At 32.3% G+C, this 9821-nt stretch overlaps 1 pseudogene; it reads right to left on the bottom strand.

Annotated features, from left to right (window-relative positions):
• Window positions 1-5361: 5361 nt before the first annotated feature.
• Window positions 5362-9540, bottom strand: LOC145040453 (ABSCISIC ACID-INSENSITIVE 5-like protein 2; annotated as a pseudogene).
• Window positions 9541-9821: the final 281 nt, after the last annotated feature.

Here is a 9821-nt window from a genome sequence, read left to right as displayed (position 1 = left end):
AGGTTTAGAGGGACATTGGGCACACTTTGGCCCAAGATTTAGTGTTCGCGGTCCAAGAAGATCTTGGGCCGTGAACACCATTTCCATGGTGTTTTGGCTTGATTTTTCATGTTATTAAGGCATCTAACACACTTATATACACTCTAGGTTGAAGTACTCACAAATAGGGATGATCGGGTGAAGATCCTTGAGAGAGAAATTGGTTTTTCTCTAGTTGAAAATGTCACAAATGAATCCAAAATGGCTAAGTTTTTTGTATAATGCCTTGAGGGTTTTTGGTCCGAATACGATTTTTGGACTGTAATATTCCAAACTCTTGAAGGTTTGGGCACTTATTGCAACATATTAAGCCCTAGTGTATCCTCTCTCCTGATATCCTCTAGAGCACTAACCTAAAAACACTCAAACTTATCCTAAAAGTTTGAAAGTTAGAAGATAAATATTTGACTTCAATTGTAGTGGATGGTTTTACTGAAGGGAAATTTTTGGGTTGTCACATGATGTAGTGTTCTCTTGTATTAGAAACTACATGTAGTGTCGTGTATTAACGCAACTTGTATTGTAAAATAATTATACTTAAATAATTATTTTTGTAGTGTATACTTGTATCAATGTATTAGAGTATTGTGTCCCAAACAATACCTATTATAGTTTTGTTTGTATGTTCTTCTTTCGTATTTTGTACAATTGAATCACAGGATGTACCGATTATAGATTAACTGTAATGTTATGTAGTGAAATGAAAACATTTGAAATTTAATTTCATGAGAGCAATGTACCAGTGTGCTTGACATACTACAAAAGGGTTAAAAATATACGAAATGTTTTTAGGAAATGTAGCGAATACTCGGGTTGAAATAATTGCAAAGGTTTTAAAACTATTTAAAAAAGTTTGTATAAACTCAAAGTCCTTGTGTTTTACTTGTATCCCCCCTTTTAAAAACATTAAAAACATTGAAAATGTAGGGTATGAACTCACCTTAAATGTGTGTTAGTTTGATTTAGCGAGTTGTAGACATAATCCTCGGGTAAGCGTATGTGCGAACAACGTTATTCTAAAAATATTTGTATTCAATGTTATATTTAAATTACAAAAATATTAATTTAAATAAGGTGATAAATAATAAATTAATTATGTAAGGAATTCTTATAAATTTAATTGGAATTATATGGAAATGTTGCAAGGTGTTTTCGGTTAGGAATAGGAGTTTATGGTTGCATAAATGAATCCACGATTGGATCCTGAGAAATTATGAAGATTTGAAGATAATATGAAGATTTAAAGGTGGGCTTGAATGTTCTTGATGTAAATATGAAGATCTGGGTAAAATATTTGAAGACTGGGAGAGTTTATGGATGGTAGTTGAGATGAATTTGGGAGTGGTTCACGGTTGAAAAGTGGGGAAATGAATTGATTTACGGGTGAATACATATATATATATAAAGGTCTTTGAGGTAATAATGGGCTTTGGGTTGTGGTGTTCATAGTTCCACACCTTTGGGTGTTCTCCTTTAATGAGCATTGTATTGTGTTTACGGATCAAAGTAACCGTAAATACCCTTTTTGGACAAAGCTAGACCGTAAACACCTTTCCGTTTTATTTTCTAAATCCGTAAACATCCTTGTTTATACTTGTTTGACTGTGAACTCTATTTGGACTGGTTTCTTGGTTGTGAACTCCATTTGGATTTTACTCCTTGAACATGAACCCTTTTAGGGTTGATTTTATTGATATAAACTTTAAACTATCCACCTATATTAATTTATAATATCATGTTTGACTTAAGGCTTAAGCTATATACTATTAGCTTATAATTAAGCCCTTAGGATAATACAAGATATATATAAATTCATAAGGAATGGAATGTACTTTCAGATTTTTATTGAATTGATAGTGACGGGTTGTCACAGATTTACTCGATGAGTTGGGGAGCCCCAACTCGACGAGCTAACGCCGGAAATGAAAACCCTAGTTTCTAGGCATTGTACCCAATTTAAAGGACTTAACCTCTAGGGCTCACATACTTACGAACCTCCTTGCCCATGGAAAACCCTACAATCGCCTCCCCCTCTTGTTCATTAAGTTTTGCGAGTATTGAGTGATTGTTTGAGATTTTTGAAAGAGGTTTTGAAGAGAGAAGTGTCATGCTTGGATTAAAATCCTATTTAATTAATAAATGTAATTCCCGGACTATTTTTCGAAGATTTTTGATAGTTGAGGGTTGTTTAGTAAATTTCGGAGTTGATTTGAGAAGAATTTTATAAGCGGGGGTATGTTTGGTAATTATTAGTAAGTATTATAAAAGGAATTATGGAAGGAGGGTTCAAATGGTAAATATCAGATAAAAATTGAACAAAAAAATGTGAGGAGGGGCTGAAGTTGGACGTTTGGATTAAAGTTTAGAGGAACACGGGATATACCCAGTAACCTCTTTATCTCACTGTTTCATTGCAAAAACCCTAACTCATCTCTAACCCTATTCACGAATGAAGTAGCTACCACTCCCACTTACTTCACCTCCGGCGCCGCCATCTCTCCCTCCGCTGTCAAGGATGCGATCAGTGTACCGGCAAAAACGTTTTACTGCAGTCCCATGGTCACCTATGGCGACAAACCACAATTGTTGTTATTACCGTTCGTGGTCGGAGAAGTGAGCCTCTCCCATCTTGTCTTTTTTTCTATTCTGGTGATATGCTATTGTCGCTGATCTCTAGCTCAGCATCTTCTCCGCCATTGGTTTCTAAGCTCCTACTTGTGCTTCGTCGCCACCATAGCTTCAAACGTCCACCTGTTGTAGTGCTCCGATCACGTCTATTACCCCGAGATGGTGAATCATTGTTCACTTGTTAAGGTATTATTATATTTATGGAAGTCATTGTTCAAGAACTTGATACTTAAGTAAATGGTTTCTATTTATTGAAATATTTATTATTAGTTTAGGGGGTGTTTGGATTAACTTTTTAGCTTATTACTTATAGTTTTTTTTTTTTTTTGTGGGAATAAGCAATAAGCAATAAGCATGGGGAGGGATGCTTATTAAAATTACCATATTTAGCTTAATAAGCTGGATTTTATCCAAACACTCAAATTAGCTTATTGTGGGAATAAGCAATAAGCACATATTTTTTTCCTATCCAGACACCCCCTTAATATTGCATATCTTTCAGTAAAAGATCTCTATTGACACATATCTAGAAGTAGGGGATAAAGTTTCAGGCATTTAATATTGCAATAAAACATGAAGGTCAGATTTGTGATAGGTATATGTTTTTAAAATATATTCTAAATATGCCCTTGTGTCAACCAAAAACGTTTTCAAGATAATACTTCTTAAATAAATTCCAGTTATGAAAGAAGCACATGTTGGCGGGGTCAAGTAAATTGATTTCATTATATGTACCATGGGGCTAAGCTACCTGTACACATAAAAAAAGTTCAAGTAAGCCTTTTTTGGTTTTTGTTTCATTGTTGTTATACACATGATATAGATACCATATGGGTAGGCATCAAAGCTCATAAGAAAAAATTGAGAATATGATCCTATAATAAAAATGCAGGAAAGTATGTGATCATTTTAAAAATATAACACTTTCACAAGATTTGAATGTTAATTTAAAGTTTATATATTTTTCGGTTAATATTTTCGGGTTACTAAGTTACCCCAAAATTCATCGATAGCGTCCACGAATGAAAATCTAATTCGATTCTATTTTTCATTTTTTGTTCATTATACAATTTAAAAAATGTTCGATACTATTTTTCTCTTTTTGATGCATCAGATCTGAAAATTGCAGTAACAAGTCTAGCAAGTTTTTTTTTTTTTTTTTTACATTGCATCACATTTGTAATCTTTCAAAGATTGGGATTTTTTTTTAATGTCTGTTTTCACATGGCAAGGTTTGATACAAAATGACTTCTAGGATTATATATTGGATCTACTAAAAATTGCATTATACTTTCAGATTGGTTAAACTTCAAACTTGTGGTGTTTTACTTTCGTGAAATTGTTAAAATATGTTTTGGATGGACTTGCAGGTCATGTAAGGTTTTTCAAAAAAATATGTTTTTGGGATGGACATTTATAAGTGTTTTAAAAATGGCAGTATACATTAAAAATTATTCTATTTTCAAAAGGGCTAGCATATCCATGATATACTTGAAACGGAATTGTACCTTAAAGACTTTTTTAAAACTTTTTTGATGTCTAATATTAGTAATACTAGGTTTGATGTAAGGTTTTTCATAAAGAATATGTTTTTATGATAAAATCATATAATGTGTGGAATGTTTTAGAAATGACATTATACTTATACAAGGTGTCTATTCATAGGTTTACCTACTTTGATGCAAGGTCCTTTTTGAAGATCTAATTATGAAGGATAGATTTGAGAGGCCATTTTTAAAAAGGTATGGTAATAAATTCAATTTGGTGTTTAATCAAATGGATCTCCTAGATTTTTTTAGCAATTTGGTCAAAATGTTGGATGTGATTGAAATAAGAGATGTTAATTGTGCTTTGAAAAGTGTTTGTGTCATAATTGTTTGCTTGACATTAGAGGTTAAAAGAGATTTGTAGTGCTTCTAAAAGAAAAGCAAAATCACACACTACTAGAAAAACATCCTTTTACCACGCACAATGCGTGTCGTAAAATGCTCAGACGACGCGCAAATGCGTGTCAAAGGGGGCCTTGTCATAATGAGAGACGACACGCTTTTGCGCGTCGTCTATTTACGATGCGCATTTATGACATGCATTTACGACGCAAATTTATGACACGCAATGCGTATCAAGAGAGGCCCTGTTATAAAGGAAGACGACACTCATTTGCCTGTCGTAACTTTACAGCGCACGTATTTATGACATGCAATGCATATCAAGGAAGCCACTGTCATAAATGAAGATGACACACATTTTTACGTGCCATAAAGTTAAATGTTTTAAAAATGATATATTTTGATAGATTTAGTAATTTTCAAAATCAATAACACTTAAAAAATCTCATAATACAAAATAAAATACAATAAATAACAAAGATAATTCATTTTACTAATATGTCAAATACACATAATTATTCCAATAGTGAGTTAATGTAATAAAAGAAATGAACTCAAGAGAATCAGAATTTATATACAATTGCATTATCTAGCTTACTATATGCCAACAACTCTTTATGTGTTTGCTTTTTCTTAAGTCTTGTTTCCTCCAAAGCTTCTATCCATGCCAAAGTATGATATCTTAAGGTTCATGTCCAAAATGAAGTCAAACATTGCTAGCTTATATTCATCAATTCCTTGCCGTGAAGTCTTCGATAGATGCTTAACTACAATATCCAATCCTTCTAGCAGGCCCTAGAGATCATTATTGGCCATGTAGCAGGATCCACCTGCCAAAATAGTACACCAAATTAATCAGAAGCTGAGATGCTACCTATAGAACAATCCAAAAACACATTAATTCCATGGAGTTACTGTGAATCAGTAATTGCAGACACCAAAGTAATGAAAATAGACGCTTCTTGTCCACACAACACCTATAACAAATGTAGCTGAAATGGTACATCCAATGAACTAGAAAAGAGGTAATGTGATCCATACTTGTTTTCCTTGTCTGTAGCCAATGAGATAGATGATTTTTGGCCACACAACACACATTAATTCCATGGACTTACTGTGGTTCGATAATTCAACATTCTCATATATATATATATATATATATATATATATATATACATACACACACACACACATACACTCCAATACTAACTAAAACTAACACACTTTATACCTCCCTGTATAAAAATGCTATTTTTGATGAATTTAACTTTTCAAATTCACACACATACATACATATAGCTAATATCATTTAGATTTTTTTTCTTTTCTTCATTGGTATCATTTAGATTTATAAAATGTATCTTGTTCTTTAGGAATTATGTCAAATCTCTAGGATATATGGTTCCAGTTGTAGTGTTTCACCAAGATTCCAAGAGTGTTAGCTACTAAATCTTTATGCATTGGATCAACTTTTCAAATTGCAAGAGGTGCATGAGGGGCAGTAAAACTCAGTTTATAATAAACAATTCAATAAAGATTATGTAATATAATAAAGCTTTTACTTTTATAAAGGTTATGGCATAAAAATACACAACATACCTTCCTTGAACTGAATTGAAGTCAGCACAAACTAACATTGGAATATATGCACTTGCAACTATCTTTTCCAATCCTTTTAACAGTGTGTGAACCTTCAATTTTCACAATTATATAATTTTTAAGTTTTTAAAAAAGAAGAAAAAGTGTATATATACACTCTTCGACAAAATCTACACTAAAATAAATGTGCGCATGTATGTTAATGTCAAAATAACTATGAGGGAAAAATGGTCATAATAATTTAGAACAATCCTGAAGAGTAATTTTTTCTGAGTGGAAAGTGAATCTTGATTATATATATATATATATATATATATATATATATATATATATATATATATATTCATATATACATATTATATATATATAATCGATATTGTATATATATATATATATATATATATATATATATATATATATATATATATAGACACACACACACACACACAGAACACAACACAACACAACATCAATGTATGTCTCTGTGTGTGTCATCAAAGTTCAAACCTAGATCTGGCATCCTAGGTAAGCTTTTCCTCACTACATATTACATAACAATATTTGTAAGCATCCATGTCACTAACAGTTGAGGAGGGAAAAATTAAATGTGCTTTGTACTTTATTTTTTACCTATAGCAGCAACCTACTTACGTACATACCTCTCTTTACCAATAATAACAATCTATTTGATTATTTTTTTTACTTATAATAACACTTATAAGTTATACCTACCATAATAGCAATGTACATTATTTTTTACCCAAAATGACAATGTTGCATTTTCTATATATATATATATATATATATATATATATATATATATATATATATATACACGAGCATTTTAAGTTATCTACTACATAATACTACTATCTATACATAAAATATCAGTTTGTTGCTATCATGAGTGACATATTGCTATTTTTGGTAAATATATGTAAGGACGTTGCTATATTATTGTGATGGGTAAAAATACAGTGCAATGCCTATATTGGTAGAAAGAGTAAAGTATGTTGTTATTTCCTGCAATATGCCCTTAAAAAGAAGGGAAACAAGTATACCAGAAGTACTTGGAGGTCTATTTTTGGCCTTTGCAACACGTCAATTTTCATTTCCATCATCAGAAATGCTACTTCCACTTTCTGTTTCACTTGAACTCCCAGAGCTCCTAAAGCAAGTCCGCTTTTACAAGTTACAAATACAATATTATATGAAAAGATATATATATATATATATATATATATATATATATATATATATATATATATCAAAAGAAACTATTTGGACCTTCCCTTTGAGCTTTTGCCAGGCCACCATCTCTTTTCTTTCCATTTGTTCTTAAGATGTTTGACTTCTTTCTTTGTTAACCTCTTCTTCCTCCTTTTACCACAAACAGATGACCTTGAAGAATCAGAATCAGCTTCTCATTCTGACTCTGAATCGGTATGGAAATCACTCTCCGAAGAATAAGAGTCGGAATTTGAATCAGATGGTGAGTACTTCCTTCGTTTCCTTAATTTCTCCCTGACAGTTGATCCACAATGTTTTTTTACTCACCCATCGGAACTGTCATCAGAAGAAGTATCTTTCGTCACATTTTTTTTATTTTTAGCTATATAAAAAATGGAACAATAAATTATATAATCAAATAAATGTTATTCATAGTTAATAAATAACAACAACAATACCTTTTACGAGTTCCACCACATTGTTCTTCTTATCTTCAATAACTTTGGCACAATCCACAATTTTTACCACACTAGAAGGTTTTCAATCACTTGTTCCTAACAGCTGAATCTTCTTAATTGTCTCTATTCCTTTTGTTACCTTACCAAAAACAACATGTTTCCTGCCATGTGATATAACTAGTGAACAATGCTACGGTTAATAAAAATATTATAAAATCAAATACTTTCCCTGCACCATCAAACAACAAATTGCTTTAGTATATTGTTCCCAATCAGGGGCAATAAGAGGAAATCAAATAAATTGATGTTTGTTTTTTAAATAATAAATTAAATTAGCCTTGATATGAATTGATACATTTAGGGGGAGTTTGTTATTTAATAATATTGATAATACAACAGTACTTACAATAATAATAATACAACAACAAGACAATTCTAGATTCACTGACATGAAATGCATTCTTCTCCTCAATAATTGCTCCATTTACAAACTCGGTGTTGTAAATTGTGATATTTGCTTATGCAACTACCATTTGGTCAATACCCATCCCACTCAGTGTTGTTGAGGACATTAACTAACAAATACACAATTAAATGGAGGTCATTAACGAAGAAATACACAAATAATTTCTAGATCTTATCACAGTAACACTACACACAAGTAACATTCCCATTAAAACATTTGCTGTAAGGAATAGACGGGATAACATGAAAAAGAAAAAATGGACTATGAGAAACCTAAATACATAGCTTCTGCCTCCTGAGTCTTTCATTTTCCTCTTCCAAACGTGAGATTTTGTACTCCAGCTCATGAGTGTAAGTCTGTTAAACAATAAAGCGTTTTCTTATCACATATTTATAAATGGTAAAATGAGAAAGAAGACAGGAGTTTAGTATCATACATGTTTTCTTGCTCGAGAGCATGCAATAGATTCCCTATTCTTAATCATTGTCTTTTTCCTCCTTTCCACAGTCTTCTCTATCACATCTCCAAAAGTAACTTGTTTCCTTCCAAACTTAGATACACTCCCCATGTAAGGGCTAGGAGACACTTTCATATGTGTCTCTAGATAACCAGTGTCTATTACATTCAGAGGGAGGGGTTGTGGTACTTGATAATGGTCTGAAATAACAACATGTTGATGTGGAATCTGAGGGATTTGGTAGTTCATCCACTATACTTCTGGTGGATCAAGATTCTGCTCATGGGTTTTCTTACCAAGAGAAGAAGATTCGGAGACGATCCTTTCCTTGACTAAAAAGTCCTCGAGTGTCATCTCACCAAGAGTAGCTTGTCTCTTACAACTACTAGTATTATTAATGTTACTCTCACTGCAATTCGTCTTCTTTTTCTTTTGGTCTTGTTGCATATCTTGCAAGACCTCATCGACTATATTCTTGGTTAAATCCTTGGTGAATGTAAGGCTTAACTGTCTAGGCAAAGATGAAGTAGAAGCAAGTTGGATGACTTCGGAGTAATCAGAGGAAGAGCCATTGTTGATTCGTTGATTAGCTTCGGTACTCCAAACATTCTTCAGAAACTCATCAAGGTTCATACTATTGAAAGGTTTCCTTAAATCACCTAATTGCTGTTAAGCGTCATCTAAAGTTACGTTATGTAGAGATCCTTGCGTTGACAATCCATCAAACATAGGTTTTTGTGTTCCCGCTTTCGATCCCATTGTTTAAGTCCCCATACACAGATCGCCTGACTATCTTATTAATCTCACAAATCAAACTCCAAATACCAATAATCAAAGTAGCAATTAGTAAACGCCTTCTTGTAATTAATTAAAAAAACCCTATATGAACTTCTAATCTAAAATGTTACGGAAAACACCCTTAATTCAGACGAATCGGAAACGGAATACTAATCAGATTTGCATCATGTCGAGTACCAATCTTTAGATTAACAGAAATTAGGGAAAATGAGAAAATCGGCGTTATTTTGAAACAACATTACAGGAGAAGAAGAAGG

The sequence above is a fragment of the Lactuca saligna genome, chromosome 4 (assembly GCF_052625555.1).
Source record: "Lactuca saligna cultivar CGN05327 chromosome 4, ASM5262555v1, whole genome shotgun sequence".
Classification (NCBI taxonomy): domain Eukaryota; kingdom Viridiplantae; phylum Streptophyta; class Magnoliopsida; order Asterales; family Asteraceae; genus Lactuca; species Lactuca saligna.
Note: the sequence above shows the minus strand (reverse complement) of the source record. Positions and strands in the feature narration are given on the sequence as shown.